General features: G+C 36.1%; 1 protein-coding gene across 3 annotated transcripts in view; it reads left to right on the top strand.

Annotated features, from left to right (window-relative positions):
* Positions 1-17,236, top strand: part of Cntn3 (contactin 3) — a 372,584-nt gene that overhangs the window by 98,981 nt on the left and 256,367 nt on the right. The gene's annotated exons all lie outside the window — the stretch shown is intronic.

The following is a 17,236-nucleotide window of genomic DNA, read 5'->3' as shown; positions in this document are numbered from 1 at the left end:
ATATAAGGAAGAACATAAAATTTAAAATGTGTCAGTATTTTCATATGAAATATTGAAAAATAGTACTATTTTTCTTTAGCACATTATGAAGATAGACTATCTTATTTTTTAATTTTTAAAGAATTTGGAATTTAGAGCAAAGTAAAAGCAAAAAGAAAATTCTGTATTTATACCACACAAAATTAACTGTTGTAAATTATTCATGCACTTATTTTTGTTTGTTCATTTTATTTTGCTTCCTGGGTAACAGAAAGATATTTGAAAGGTACTATTATATATATATATATATTATATATATATTTTATATATATATACATGTATATATATGTATACATATAGTATATATACATATATATACATATAGTATATATATACACTATTATATATATTATAGATATATGTAAAATATACATAAATGTATATATCACACTATATACAATTAGCTTTACTATATACAATTAGCTTTTTGTTTATTGTTTTCTTTGTTTTTGTTACAAAAGTTGAAAGAACAATACAATAAGCACCCACAAATGAACCATTTAGGTTTGCTGTTTTATTATTTTATTGTATTGTTTTGTCTATATGCATGTAGTGCACATTTTTTCCATTTATTTATTTATTTATTTTTGGGTAACCCGCTTGAAATTAGGTTACAGAAATCATCTCTCATCCCTAAAAAATTCAGCACTTGTTTCCTAAGAACAATTTCCTACTAAAACACAATTTTTTAATGCTATCTATGGGAACTAACAAAAAAATGTTGTGTGTCACATCTCTTTTTTAATAGGAGGAAGTTGTTGTGGAATAAGGCTAAATGGAAGTGTCAGGAAAACCACAGGGCACACAACAATATATTGAATAGACTTTGGGGCTCCTATGTTAAACTTCAAAACTTCTTCAAATATTTAAAGCATAAAAATTCATAATAATGCATTATAATAAATCTTCCTACTTTTAAATATTTTTTTACAATTTTTATATGTTCTTAATGTGATGCCTCAATTTTGTTGCTAAAACATTTTCTTTGCTACTAATTTAGTATGGAGGAAAAAAGAAGTAATTGTGAATTTATGTGTTTTAAAATGAGCTTTGGAGAAATATTTATCAATACAAATATCCAAGCTAAAATACTTTTATTCTTGAATTCTCTTCCTTATTTGCAAAGTTTTAAATTTATCTTCAGTTTTAATGGAGGGAGCAGAAATACCAAGCAATAAACTGTACCGATGTTATTCTTTGTGATATTAAATTTTGTAGTAGCAATCTTGAAATTTCCCAGCTGGTTGAAAAGAAGTCATACTGAGAAAGTGAAAGTATAGTGTAACTAAAGAAAATAAGATCAGTTTTTCAAAGGCTTAAAATGTTTATTTGGAATTTTACACCCTAGGAAAATTTTATTGTTCAAGTTTCTGCCTTTTTGAGAAATGTTTTGTGTTTATAGTTGAGTTTATAGAAAAAGCAGTATCCCCCTTACTCAGATGTTAAGGATCACTAAAGAATTTAAAGATCAACGTGAATTGGGATATAGTGGTAAAACATGTAAGAAATTTATAAGGAAGAATTTGATTAATTTTTATGAAATAAAGCATATGTTGTATAATACTTAGGAAATTGGTGATTGTCATAATTATATAGAAAAATTGGGCTTTTTAAAACTTTTAAAGTATTGCTTATATACTGTACTTGTTATACTGAATTTTGATACTCCTGGATCTAGGTAAAATTTAGAATAAAAGGCTTGCTTCTGAGTGTGATATTCTGTTAACAAATATTGGGTCATTTTCTAGGTATTAAATATTTGATTTAGGGACTATCCTGTATATCTTAGATATTAATAAAAGCAAGTAAATTCACTTAGTAGGATTTAGCAGAAGATATAAACTCAATAAATGCTGTAACTCCTAGATGAGTTGTATTTTGTCTTCTCAAATTTTTGTTATCCCTTTGTGGATTTTTCTTCCATTTTCTTCTGTTGTTTTGTTTGCAGGTTTTCTCTATAACAAAGACAACAAAGAAGTCAATAGTATTTTCTGACCAGAAATTTATCCAGGAATACATTTGGCTGGATTAACCAAAAATACTAAGTTCCAGTTATTCAGCATCAACATTTAGTATATAATGCACAGTTTACGATACTATTTTAAAAATTGGATAAAAGAGCCAAATTCTACTACTTAATCTAATTATGGAGATTCTCATTTTTCTAAGTTATATATACACTGGGTGTAATAAGTTATGTAAGAATTAGTCCAGTTTCACTTATAAACTCCTAAAACTTTCTTTCTATACAAATAATTATTAAGATCCTTTATATACCAGACTCTATTTTCAGAAAATGGATGGGGATTTTTGTTTCTGTGGGGCTTATAGAATTCTGTCACATTATAGCTGACAAGGACATTGAGTTAGATGGAAATGGTGATGGGGGAGAGGGGAGCAGAATAGCATAAGAGTGTGGAGCACTGAGCTGTGGGTTACTCGTTAAGGTCTTCACATTAGTTCTCATTGCAAAGGAGATATTTAAGCAAAGATTTGGTGGTGAAAAAGTTGAGTGTGTGGATATCTAGGGAAGGAGCTCCAGGCAGAGCCCTAATGTATGACATGCTGCATGCTCCAAAGACTGCAGTAAGGTCAGCCTGGTCAGCATGGTTGGCCTGGGATGAGTTATGGGGGAGAAGTGGTGAATAAGAGCCACTAAGAAATGTGAAGATGGACATAACATAAAATGGAGGACATTATAGATCACTACAATTATTTTGAACTTTTACTAGGATTTCTCTCAGGATACATATAGTTTGAGCAGAGGTGATATGATCTGGCTTATTTCTTTAAAGGATCTTGATGGTTGCCATGTTACAGATTGATTGTAGAGAAACAGGAAAGCAAATAGGGGCACAGATAGACAACAATGAGATAATCAGGCAAGGGATGTTGGTGGCTGATTCCAGGTTGGCAGCAGGGTTAGGCACAATGTTTTGAAGGTTGAAATATGAGTATTTTGAATATGAGTATTTGAATATATTTTGGAGGTTAAACTATGGAGCTAAGTTTGAAGTATGAGAAAGAAAAATGAATTGAAGATAACTTCCAGGCTTATATGACTCTGTTTAGAGTTGAATTACTTCTGTCCATATCAAAGAGTGTACACAGGTAAATTGAAGACCCAGCACCGCATAGGAGTGAGGGTTTTATAAAGGGAAGGTCACTCCTCCTCCTCCGTACTGAGTAAAAATGTCACCTTAGTGGAGTAGGACCAGTGTTTTGAATTGGAATGGATAAATTAGCATTTTAAAAGGACGAATTAGAAAATATCAGAGTCTACCACTCACACAATAAAGTAAATATTGTCTCTGCTGAGTAATTCTAAGCATGTGAGGTTTAGCAGTGGACAAAACAGATAATATCCTAGTATTCGTAGAACTGATGTTTTAATATATGTCTTCTGGGTTCTGATGCTATGTGATTTTCTTACTCAGTTCCTGTCAGAGTTTAAGAGCTGGAGATATAGGTAGAAAACAAAGACAGATAAGAGAAACTACTATTCTAAGCATTCTGACAAGAAGCCAGAAAAGGAAGTAGGATCAGGTGAAGGTTAAAACAATACTAATGATACCAAAATTAACAGCAATCATGTTAATAAATGGAAGCTCATTTACTGTGTCCTGGGCACTGAGAGAAGACTATTATTTCTTTTCTATTTTATTTTATTTCATTTATATATGTATTTTTTGGTACCTATGATTGAACTCAGGGCCCTGCACTTTTGAGGCAGGTGTGGCATCACTGAGCTAAATTCCCAGCTCTCTTTTCTATTTTAGAGACAAGGAACAGTTTCTAAGAGGTTCAGTAACTGTACTGGTCAGTGTAGTTATCTGAAACCTTTTATCTCTGAAATCACAGTACAGTTTCTTAGTCAGAAATGGTTAATTCTTGAATAGTTTATTTTCTTTTATTTATATATTAATTGGTACATTTTAGGTATACAATACTTTTACATTTATCATTGGGTGTTTGTACCTGACAATGATGTATCTTAATTCTTATTTTTTTCCCCATTACCTATGCGCCCTTCACCCCCCCCACTCTTCCCTATTTACATAGATTTCATTTACAATACGAAATAATTGGAATTAATAATTCCAATTATTAAGTGAAATAAATAGGACACACGTGTAAATATCGAATAGCATCTCTAGTGTGAGAAACTGAAAGTGTAAATAACGATGAAAATGATTAAAATGAATAATTGATAATTTGAAATAGGAAAAGGTCCAAAGATGGAGGGGTGGCAGGAGGGGAAGGGGAAAGGGAAGAAAGGAAAGGAAAAATTATGAGAAAGAATAGTTTATTTTCTAGGATAAAGTCACAGGTTTAGAACAAGCTTATTCAACCTGCTACATATGCCTGTGTTAAAAATATAAAACTGCAAGATTTTGATAAATATATACATTAACTATATCATATATTTTATATGCTGCTCAAGACAGTTCTCGCAGTGTGGTCTTGTTAAATCAGGCATGTATAAGCCACAGGTGGCAGGTTAGGTATACCTGGTTTAAAGCATGGACTAAGAATTATTAAAGATCTAAGGAGAGGTTTGTTTTACTACTTCATTATCTGTGAATTAATCACTTGACTGTTTTAGAAATTCTAGATGTTTTCTGTTCATTGTAGGCGGTACTAGCCACATAGGAATATTCAGCATTGTGATAATCCATAAGGGTAAAATGCACACAGGATTTCAAAGGCTTAGTATAAAAAAAAGATTAAGAATTTAAAATATTAAAATAATTCTTACACTGATTAAACTTTGGAATGTTAATATTTTAGATTTATTAGATTAAGTAAAATATTGTTAAAGTTCATGTCACTCTGTTTTTTAGCCTTTCATATGACTACTAGAGAATTTAAACTGTGTGGGTGGTCTGTGTTATTTTTCTGTTGGACAAAATTGATCCAGGCATTTATAAAATAGAAAGCTGACTGTTTTTGCAAATGTTTTCTAACATCTCCTGTTTGCCCAAAGGGAAACCTGATTAATTAAGATAACGGTGTCTTTAATTTCACACAAAAAGTTGTAAATACCTCCCGAGTGTGTATCACATGCAATTACCGAATATTTTCTAAAATGAGTTAAGATTTTCAGTGTCCTTTCTTGGTAACTATAGATAGTTTTTGTTTTTGTTTTTTTGGTACTGGGGATCAAACTCGAGACCTTGTGCTTTTGAGGCAGGCTGCAGAACCACTGAGCTAAATTAAATACCCGGCCCAGTAGAGACAGTTTTAAATCAATGCCTGTGGACATTCTAAACTTCCCATAGTACATTCTACCTTGTTTTTTTGTTTGTTTGTTTTTTTTTTTTTGGTACCGGAGATCGAACTCGGGTCCTTGCGCTTGCGCAGCAGGCAGCAAAACCACTGAGCTAAATCCCCGGCCCAACCTTGTTTTTAATTTTAGTCTTAAGTAACTAAGTAAATATAGCTCTTTTAGAAAGTGAAGTTCCCTTAGTTAACTAAAGTAATGTTTGATGAGTAGTTGAAAGCATCATGCAGAAAATATCATATATCTGTAAAAGTTCAAAGTATTCTTATTTCATCAAGTTCTTTTAAAATTGTAGTGAACAATCCATGTATTGTTGTCTACTATTTTTGTAGTATCTAGGAATTACTTATAACAGTAAATAGTCATTAATCCCAAAAGGGAAAATGAATCCTTTTTCTAATGAATTTTATGGTAGTGTCTCCAACATCTACTCCTCCCCACAGCCATGAAGTAGTCAAGTGGATTGGGAGAAAGTACCCTATGTGAAGCTCCAGAAATGAACCATTCCATTGGTCCTATTGATTGGATTAAGCCAAAGTTTGATTAGTTAAAGGACATTTTGTTCAAATTTTGTGAACCAGTTTTGTTCACTCGGTGGATCTGAGTGAGGAATTCTGAAGTCTCAGTTGAGACTGCACCTTCAGTCACCAGGAAAACCTGTTTGATGACATGCTGACATGATCCTGTCATTTACAAAGAGCACCAAATGCCCCCCACCTCCAGACTGAGCACAGTCCTTATTCTGCAGAGCTCTGTTGTCCCCTGAACTTTACATCTGCTTCTGTTAGGAGTTAGGAATGCAGTGGCATTTGTTGTCTACTCATATGCATCCCTGAATCTGTTATACCTGAGATGAGATCATGCTTAGGAGAGGGTTTATGAGAGTAAAATGTGTGGCCACCACACATGAACTTTAGCTTGCTTTAACAATGTATATTTACTGATAGACAGCACGTGCAAACAAAATTCACAAGGTAAGGCTGTGTTTGAAAATCATAAACTCTTTGTTTTCACTCAGTAGTTGCAGTGTGTGCAATACAAATTGAACCTCCTGATGCACATCTTTAACTGCCTGTTATGGCCTGTGTTTAGAGGTACTTATCCTCAAAGCCTCATAAGATCGCAGGTAGGGCTTTTCAGAGATGGCTGTATCTAGAGTGTGTGATCCAAGGATTCAGGTTTCACTGATTGTTTTGGTATAGTTCTGGGAGTAGATAATGAAAAGCCCTCCCTGGGTGTGAGTGCTACCCACCATAAGGGCAGGTAGCCAGGATAGAATATAATGGACAGAAAGAGGGCTGTTGTGGTTGCTCATCACTTGCTGCTTGCTGCTTTTATGGCCTTCTGCCTGCCATGAACTGTCTGTCCTCTGCAACACCCCTCCACCATGCCACCCTGCCTTGCAGCCTGCCAACTATGAACTGAAACCTCTATAAACTGTGAGCCAAATAAACCTTTTCTCCTTTAACTTTGAGCATTAAGTATTTTGTCTCAGCAATGAGAAAAGTATTAGTCACAGTATTCATCCTGTTTTATGCCTTCTTTTCCTCTCCAGCCCTCCCTCCTCCTCCTTTTTCTTCCTCCTCTCTCTCTCTCCCTCCCTTTCTCTCTCTTTCCCTTCCTTTCCTGTCTTTTCCTGTCCCTCTCCCACTTTTTCATTCCTTTCTTCTTTCTTTCTTTCTTTTTTTTTCTTTCAGACTGAGTCTTGCAAAATCACTAAATTGTCCAGGCTGAGCTTGAACTTGCAAGCCTCCTGACTCAGTCTCCCTGGGTATTGGGATTACAGGCAGGCACCACCATTCTGGGTATATGTCAACCTAATATTAATAACTTTCTGTGTGAGTCTGCCATCCAAATAGTGATTAAGGAATACTTTGAAAGAAAAAAAGTTTTTAAAGTTCTTCTTGAAATGATTGAGGGCTATTTTTAATTGGTTTTAATAACTCCACTCATATACACTGAAAAAACGAATAAGACTTTCTATTGGACTGCAGTTAATATTAAAATAGATTTGAAACAGTCTGCTATGTGTGGCACTTCAAATAAGCTGTTGCTATAAACTCAAATGACTGTCATTTTTTCTGTAGTGTTTGTGCACAGTGTAATATGATTTGATAGCATTGCTGCTGATGGAATGGAGATGTCACTGATCTCTTGTTTATAAATCTTGACATCCTCCGCATTTTTACAGATAAACTCATTTCAGATCATCTCCACTATTACAGCAGCCTAAATCTTGAATTGCTTTTCATTTATCCCATTTACATCTTGACAGTTCATCTGTGCATGCATGTGAGCAGTACAAGATGCAAATGTTATTGGTATATTTTTTTCATATACCCATGATCATCGATCACCCTGCACATTGGACTTTTGTAAGCTTGTGACTAAGAAGGGGTTCAAAGAACTAAAAAAAAAAGGATGTACTGGAAGTGTAGAGTTCAAAAAACAGAATGTTAAATAAAACCCAATTTTATTTAGCTCTTAAAGTAGCTATTGTCTGAAAAGTATCCCGTAATTAGTTCACTGACTCATACAAATAAAGTGCTCATTCAAAGCAATTTACCTGTTGCCTAAGTGCTAAGCTATCTTAAAGTGCTCATCACATAAAAGTGTTTTTAAATGCCCCTGTGCATGTCATGCCTTTTTCATAAATTGAATTTTATTAGTAGAGATAAATGGGTTGAGTTCCTGCTATGTAAGGGTAGAGATGTTACATATTAACTCACAAATAATGGTGAGCTTGAAGTATAAGATAAACATGTGCATGTACAAACACAAACATACATACAAACATACTTTTCACAATGTATAAACTGAGTGTTGTGGTGTACACCTATAACCTTAGCACTCTGGGAGACTGAGGCAGGTGGATCACAAGTTTGAACCCACCCCAGGGAACTTAACACTTCAGTAAGACTTGGCCTAATACCCAAGAGGAATCTAATTATTGTGTATTGCAAATAAATAGTAATAAAATTCTTTTAGAAATAATGTGAAAAAATGAATTAAATACTTCCGACATACAATGGAACAGCCCCATTCCAAAAAGAAAGCATGGGGGAATAGAAATGAGGGATGGAAAATAAATGAAGGAAGGAAAGAAGGAAGGAAGGAAAGAAGGGAGGGAAGGAGGGGAGAGGGAAGAGGGGAGGGCTGGGGATGTAGCTCACTGCAAAAGTTCTAGATTAGATCCTTAGTACTGCAAACTAAATACAACAAAACTAAAGCATAAAACAATAAACACACAACAAAAGGAGTTTTGATGTTGATCAATAACTTGTACCTTACAAGTGTATCTTTAAGCACAGAGAAGGCGGTGTTTTTGCTGTACTAGTGTGTTCTAGTCCTTCTCCCCTGTCCTCACCCCTCCCCTATTCCTTTCTGGATGCAGCTCAGGTCTTAATTCTTTCTCACCTGGAGCCCCAGCCTTGCTCTTTGTCTTTCTTTTTTCAGTTATTTCCTTTCTCCCATGTATCCCACATATTGCAACCCAGCTTAACTTCCTGAAGAGCCATTTAGCAGGCTATGAGTACTGAGAATATGCTGTGTGTAAGATATTGGGATAAGTGGTGTGGAGTTCAAGATGAATCAGGTTGCTATCAGAGCAGAAAGACAAAAGGAACGTGTAAGCAATGAAAAGAAAAAATACCAAGTTGCAAGATCCTGATTTAAGAAAAATATAAAAAGAATGGTATGAAAGTTCTAAGTGTACTCGCAGAAATGAAGACAAAAAATTCTCTTGGAGAATGCAGCGTTTGAGTTTACCTTAAAATAATAATTATACTGAACATTCATTGACAATTATTTTTAGCAAGCACCAAGCTAAGGGCCTTGTCCACATTTCGTCACTAATTCCTTGGTGATCCTCTGACACTTTCAGTGTTATTAACCCTATTTTAGAAATTTAGGACTAAATTAGCTCAAGATGGAAATCAAAAACCAATCTGTGGGGCTCAGTAGTAGACTCTGAAACCTAGCTTGTGCTCGGCCCTGGGTTAGAACCCCATTACTGCAGTCTCCTCAACTTTGCCTCAACTGTATGGTAGCCTTCATCTACATAGACCTAGACATAACCATTATGCTTAACTTGGACATCACTTTAAAGACTAGGCATTGAGGCTCATTTACATTTCTAGAAAGTATAATATAGGACTGGCTTCTACTCATATATGGCGAGCATGGAATAGTTTTAATAATAATGGCAATAATTAATATATATATTGAAATATTGCTTCAAATCAATCCTGGCTTATTTAATGAATTTATGTTAGTTAATTAATTAAATTTTAATTTGGAAGAATATAATTTTAATAACAAAAATTATATATATTTATAATCTATAGTGTGATTTTTTTTTTGGTACACACGTTGTCAACTGATTAAATTAGCTAATTAACACAGTCAGCCTTTTACCATTTTTTTGTGGTGAAAATATTTAAAATCAACTGTCTTAGCAAATTACAAGTACTGTATATAATATACTCAACACTTTGCACCAGCAAACTTGGGAAATATTTCTCCTATCTAACAGAAACTTTGTGTTCTTTGACCAACATCTTCCATTGCATCACCTCTAGCCTCTAGTAAGAATCCTCTACACTCTATTTCTAAGGCTTTGACATAGAAGATTCCATGTAAGAGAGGGATCATATAGTATTTGTCTTCCTGTGCCTGGGTCGTTTCCCTTGCATTAATATCTTCCAGGTTCATCTGTGAACTTATGTTTATTTCTCACAACAAACCTGTGAGGTAGTTATTATTAGTTTGTAGGAAGAAACTGAGATGTAAAGAGATTATTACTTTGTCTAAAGTCACATGTAGTAGTTAAGTGGAGCCAGATTTCAAACGGAGGCTGTATTTCTCCAGTTCTTCATTGTCTAATATAGTAGCTACTAACTACGTGTGGCCTTGAATACTTGAAGTGCAGTTAAACCAAATTGAGATTTGCCATAAATGGAAAATAACATGTAAGTTTTTCAGAGATATATTATGAAAAATGGGAAATATATTATTAATGATTTTATAGTGATTTCATGTTGAATTAATAAGTTATATAAAATACACAACAAAAATTAACTTTACCTATATAATCTTCCTTTTTTTATTAAATTCTTTTATTGGTACATTGTAGGTATAAAACACAATGACATTTCTCATTCGGAATTGTACCTTTACATAATGCATCTAAGTTCTTATTTTTTCCCCATTCCTAGCCCTCCCTTCACCCCCTCCACCCTTCCCTATTTACAAAGACTTTATTTCCATTTTTTCCATTTCTCATCATTTTTCCTTTCCCTTCTTTCCTTTCCCCTGCCCCTCCCACTACCCCTACCCCTTTGGACCTTTTCTTCCTATTTTGCATTATCGATTATTCATTCTAATCATTGGTACATTTTAGGTATACAGTATAATGACATTCATCATTGGAAATTTGCACCTTTACATAGTCTCTCTTGGTTCTTATTTTTCACCCTTGCCCAGCCCTCCCTTCAACCCCTCCAGTCCTCCCTATTTACAAAGACTTTGTTTCTATTTTTCCATTTTCTCATATTAATCCCATTCCCTTCTATCCTTTGCCCTAGCCCTCCCACTTCCTTCCCTTTTGCCCCTTTTCTTCCTATTTCACATTACCTGTTATACATTTTAGTCCATATTTACCCTTTCAGTTTCTCACACCAGAGAAACTATTCGGTATTTATACATGTGTGTCCTATTTATTTCACTTAAGAGTATCGCCTCAATGTGCATCCATTTAGGTATAAATGTCTCTAATTTCTCATTTTTTATGGCTGAGTAGTACTCATTTTATTAAAAAACCACATTATCTTTATGCAGTCTCCAGTTGATGGGCATTTGAGCTGTTTCCAAGTTTTAGCTATTACAAACTGTGCTGCTATGAACATGGGCACACATATATCACTGTGGTATGATTCTTTTAATTCTTTGGGGAAGATCCCCAGCAGTGGAATAGCAGGGTCAAATGGGACTTCCAGTCCTAGTTCTTTGAGGTATCTCCATACTGATTTTCACAGTGCTTGCACCAGTCTACACTCCCACCAGCAGTGGAGCAGGGTTCCTTTTTCCCCACAGCCCCGCCAGCATTTGTTATTGGTTGATTTCATGATAGCAGCCATTCTTTCTGGAGTGAAGTGGAATCTCAGCGTTGCTTTCATTTGCATCTCTCCAATGACCAGTGATGTTGAAAATTTTTTCATGTATTTATTTGCTATTTCTACTTCTTTGTCTGAGAAATGTCTGATCATTTCAGATGCCCATTTTTGGATTGGGTCTTTAAATTTGGGAGGTCTGATCTTTTGAAGTTCTTTATAGATTCGAGATAGTAGACCTTTGAGGAAGAGCAGGTGAAGATTTTTTCCCACATTGTGGGTTGTCTCTTCACACTGCTGGTGGTTTCTCTTGCTGTGCAGAAGCTTTTTAGTAAAAAGAGATCCCACTTGTTGATTGTTTGTGCTAGTTCACGGGCAGCTGAGGTTTTGTTCATAAAATCTTTTCCTACACCGATGTCTTCAAGGGTTCTACCTAACCTCTGTTCCAACTGGTTCAGAGTTTCTATTTTAATATTTAGATGTTTAATCCATATTGATTTTAGTTTAGTGCATGGTGAGAGATATAGGTCTAGTTTTAATCTTTGGCAAGTGGAAACCCAATTTTTCGAGCACCATTTATTAAAGAGGCTGTCTTTCCTCCAGTGAGGGTGCTCAGCATTTTTATCAAAGATGAGATGGCTGAGTGTGTCTGGCGTTGTTTCTGCATCTTCTAATCTGTTCCACTGGACCTCAAGTCTGTTTCTTTGCCATTACCATGCTGTTTTTATCACGGTAGCTTTGTAGTATAGTTGCAGGTTGGGGATTGTGATACCCCCTGCCATGTCTCTGTTACCTGGAATTGCTTTTGCTATTCTGGGTCTCTTCTTGTTCCAAATGAACTTTTGGATTGTTTTCTCAGGGTCTGTGAAGTATGGTGCTGGGATCTCAATTGGAATTGCATTAAATCTGTATAGCAGTTTTGGAAGTATGGCCATTTTCACTATATTAATCCTTCCTACCCAGGAGCAGGGGATGTCTGTCCATTTTCTGATATCATCTTCCATCTCTCTTTTCAGAGTGCCATGGTTTTCAGAGAAGAGGTCTTTGATTTCTTTTGTTAGGTTGATTCCTAGGTATTTCAGTTTTTTGGATGCTATTGTGAAAGGAATTATTTGCCCTATTTCTCTCTCAGTGAGTCTGTCATTCGTGTAGAGGAAACCTATTGATATTTGTGTATTGACCTTGTAACCAGCTACTTAACTGAATTTGGTTATTAAGTCTAGAAGACTTTTGGTGGAGTTCTTCGGGTCTTCTATATAGAGTGTCATGGCATCTGCAAATAATGACAGTTTGACTTCTTCATTACCTATCTTTACTCCTTTTATTTCTTTCTCTTGTCTAGTTGCCATGGCTAATGTTTCCAGAACTATATTGAACAAGAGTGGTGATAGTGGACATCCTTGTCTTGTTCCTGATTTTAGTGTGAAGGATTTCAGTTTGTGACCATTCAGTATGATATTGGCTATTGGTTTTTCATAGATGGCTTCTATCAGTTTGAAGTAGAGACCATCTATTTCAATTTTTTGCAAGGATTTTATCATAAATGCATGTTGGATTTTGTCAAATGCTTTTTCTGCGTCTATGGAGATAATCATATGGTTTTTGTCCTTAGCTCTATTGATATAGTGTATTACATTGATTGATTTTCATATATTGAACCATCCCTGTATCCCTGGGATGAATGGCACTTGATCAGGGTGTATGATCTTCTTGATGATCTTCTGCATTCTGTTTGCCATTATCTTATTAAGGATTTTTGCATCTATGTTCATTAGTGAGATTGGCCTATAGTTCTCTTTTTCGGGTGGGTCTTTCTCTGCTTTGGGGATCAAGGTGATGCTTGTTTCCAGGAATGAATTTGGGAGTATTGGTTCCCTTTCAATTTCATTGAAGAGTTTAAACAGTAGTGGCAGCAGTTCCTCTCTAAATGTCTCGTAGAATTCAGCAGTGAAGCCGTCAGGGCCTGGGCTTTTCTTAGTTGATAAGTTTTAAATTACATTTTCAATTTCATTGGTTGATATTGGGTTGGGAAGAATTTTTAGGTCTTCTTCGTTCAACTTTGGCAATTCATATGTATCTAGGAATCTGTCCATTTCTTCTGTGTTGTCCATCTTATTGGCATATAGGTTCTGGAAGTAGGTATTGATGATCCTCTGGCTTTCTGCTGGGTCTGTTGTCATTTCACCGTTTTCATTCCTAATTGCATGGATTTCAGCCTTTTCTTTCCTTTTTCTGACAAGGTTGGCTGAAGGTTTGTCAATTTTGTTGATTCTTTCGAAGAATCAACTCTTGGCTTCATGGATTTTTTGTATCATTCTCTTACTCTACATTGCATTGATTTCTCCTCTGATCTTTATAATTTCCTCCCTTGTATGAGCTTAGGGGTTGTCCTGCTCTTCTTTTTCTAGAAGCTTGAGGTTCAGCATCAGGTTGTTTAATTGGGCTCATTCTGTTTTCCTAATGTACGTATTTACTGCTATGAATTTCCCTTGTAAGACTGCTTTCATTGTGTCCAATAGATTCTGATATGTTGTATTGTCATTGTCATTTAATTGAAGGAACTGTCTGATTTCTTCTTTAATTTCCTCTGTGACCCATTGGTTATTCAGAAGTGTGTTGTTCAATTTCCATGTGTTTATGAAAATTTTTTGAGTTTCTTTTGCTATGGATCTCCAATTTCATCACACTATGGTCTGATGATATACAGGGGATAACTTCAATTCCTTTGGACTTACTTAAACATGTTCCATGTGTGAGTATGTGTTCTATTTTGGACAATGACCCATGTGCAGCTGAGAAGAATGTGTATTCTGATTTTGTGGGGTGGAAGACTCTGTAAACATCTGTTATGTTCATTTGTTCAAGAGTTTGATTGAGTTCTAGTATTTCATTACTTATTTTTAGTCTAGTTGATCTATCTATTTGTGACAGTGGGGTGTTGAGGTCCCCCACTTCAATTGTATTAGTGCATATATGACTTTTCATATCTGTTAGTATTTGTTTTATATAGTTGGGTGGACTAGTGTTTGGTGCATAGATATTTATGATTGTCATCTCTTCCTCTTGGATTCTTCCCTTTACAAGGATGTAGTGTCCTTCTTCGTCTCTGTTAATCAGTGTTGGTTTGAAATCTACTTGATCTGCGAAGAGGATAGCTACTCCTGCTGTTTTGGGGGTTCCTGTCGCATGCAGTATTGTTTTCCACCCTTTAACTTTCAGTCTATGAGTTTCCTTTTGAATTAAGTGTGTTTCTTGTATGCAGCATATTGTTGGATTTTGCTTCTTGACCCATTCTGCCAGTCTATTTCTTTTGATTGGTGAATTGAGACCATTAACGTTGATAGTTATAACTGAAACATATTGAGTTGTCATTGCCACGACTTTTTCTTTTTGTTGGGTTTTCTCCCTTTACATTTAATTTCTTGTCATGCCAGATGGGTTCATTCTGCTTTGCTTCCTGGGGTTGCGATCCTCAATGTCTGTTCCTAGGATATTGTGTAAAATTCTTTGGAGTGCTGGTTTGGTATTCACGAAGTTCCTAAGGTGCTCTTTGTCATGAAAGTATCTTATTTCTCCATCCATTTTGAAAGATAGTATTGTAGGATACATCAATCTGGGTTGGAGGCTGTTTTCTCTTAGGGCTTGGAATATGTCACTCCAAGCTCTTCTTGCCTTGAAGGTTTGCGTTGACAAGTCTGCTGTGATTCTGTTGGGCTTTCCTTTGTATGTGGTTTGTTTCTTTTCTCTAACTGCTTGGAGAACTTTGTTCTTCTGTTGTGTTTCTGGAATCTTATCAATTATATGCCTATGTGTAGATTTTTTTTTGATCAAGGCTATTTGGAGTCCTATATGCCTCACTTATCTGTATGTCAAGCTCTTTTCCCCTGCTTGGGATGTTTTCTGCCATTATTTCTGTGAAGAGATTTTTTTATGCCATCTGCACTCTCTCCTGTTTCTTCATTGATCCCAGTCAGTCTTATGTTATTCTTCTTTGCATCATCTAGCAGCTGCTGGATTGATTTCTCATGTTCCCTTATAATTTTGAAGCAATTTTTCTTTTCCTGGTCACTAATTGCAATCTTATCTTCTATATCTGGAATTCTGTCCTCACATTGGCTCATTCTGCTGTGTAGACTTTCAATGGAGTTTTTCATGTCCTGGAAATCTATTTGCATCTGTTTCATGGATTCCATTTGTTTCTTATGTTGGGATTCCATCGTGTTCCTCAGTTCCTCTCTAGATTTATTAATCATGTCTTGCACTAGGGGCACAATTTCTCCTGTTATGTGAGAAATTATTTCTGATTTCATTTTTTCCAGATCCCCTTTTGTTGCCAGTTCAGTGGATCCAGGTGGTTGAATATCAGAGTGTTCCATCTCATTTCCCTTTGGGGTTGCTGTAGGTGATCTGGAAGTCTGGTTTTGAGACTTATTTACTTGTTTTCTCATTTCGACTGGGGCAGGGGGCTGTTAGCGCCTGCACAGATTACCTCCTCTGATCTGGGTGAGGTGGGACAGGGGCTGGGAATGGTGGTAGGGATCATGATCCAAAAGCCCTTTCCTCTGGCCTGGGAGCAGCGGGAGGGATGGTGGCCTGAAAGCCCCTTCCTCTGGGCCAGGAGCGGCGGGACAGAAGGTGGCCCAAAAGCCCTTTCCTCTGGGCTGGGAGCAGCAGGAGGGATCATGACCGGGAAGCTCCTTCCTCTGGGCTGGGAACTGTGGGACTCAGTACCTTGGTCTGGTGGTCTGGTGTCCTCTGCATCTTTGTAGTGTGGAACCAGGTGGCTGCTTTTCTGCAGCGGGGTGATTTGGTGTCTTCCGCGTGACTCAGGACCTCGGTAGGGCGTGCACAGACCTTCCTGTGTGCAGAGGGCTCTACTCTTCCTTTTTAAAACTAAAATTTTTAAATGCATTTGGAACACGTTTTTATTGGACAGGTCTAGATTCTCCTCCAACCCCCAAGCATTTATGAAGAGAAGTGGTAGAGAGGCTAGGAAAAAAGAAAAGTTGGGTCTAAAGACTGTAAAACAAGAAATATTACTGTCTTAGCTTTGCTATAAGAATATTGCTTCAGTTGGATAGAGGGGAAGGAAGAAAATCTGAAAGAAGGGCTGTTTGAGGTTATTGTAATATGTCAAGTGAGGGATAACTTATATGCACAAACTATGGCAGAGTAAAAAAAGATAACATTGGAGATGAGAGAAATTATAGTCAGTGTTGAAAAGACATGACCAAGAATTGGATGTTTGTGCACAGTGAGGGAGGAAAGATGGTGGAAGGGAGACTTTGAGGTTTTGAAATTGAGTGGGAAGATAATGAAGCAATTAACAGAAATAAAACTCACAGTAAGAGGCGGGGATTTGAATGTTTTGGGGGCATACTGAGTTTGGAAGTGCTGAAGAATAACTGAGCAGTAGGAGCTAGAAGTCTGCTGAAACTAAAAGATTGGAAGTCAGTATTATTGTCAGTATCACCTTGTATCATGGCACGAAATCAAGGTAGGGAAGCTTTTGTATAATGACAGCAACCAGTGAGCCTGCTTAAAGGTAAGGTTTGGAGGGTATTATGAAAAAAGGAAGATCAGAACCCATGGCGCAGTATGAAAGGTAAAGAAAGGCTGAGAAGAGTGGAAGGAACTACAACTCTGCAGGAAAAGTGGAATTTGAGAAGTTGTTCAGGAAAAAGAAATGAATGTAGATGGAGTCTGAGAAAAAGCTCTTGAGGGTCGTGATCAGGAAGTAAAATTACGGGAATGTAGCGCTTTAAGGAAATGGTATTTGGTAAGGAAGAAAGAAAATACACTG

The sequence above is a fragment of the Heterocephalus glaber genome, unplaced genomic scaffold, assembly GCF_053883595.1.
Source record: "Heterocephalus glaber isolate CG9 unplaced genomic scaffold, H.glaber_assembly_v1.0 deba00001472, whole genome shotgun sequence".
In the NCBI taxonomy this organism is placed as follows: domain Eukaryota; kingdom Metazoa; phylum Chordata; class Mammalia; order Rodentia; family Bathyergidae; genus Heterocephalus; species Heterocephalus glaber.
This window is presented reverse-complemented; position numbering and strand designations above follow the sequence as displayed.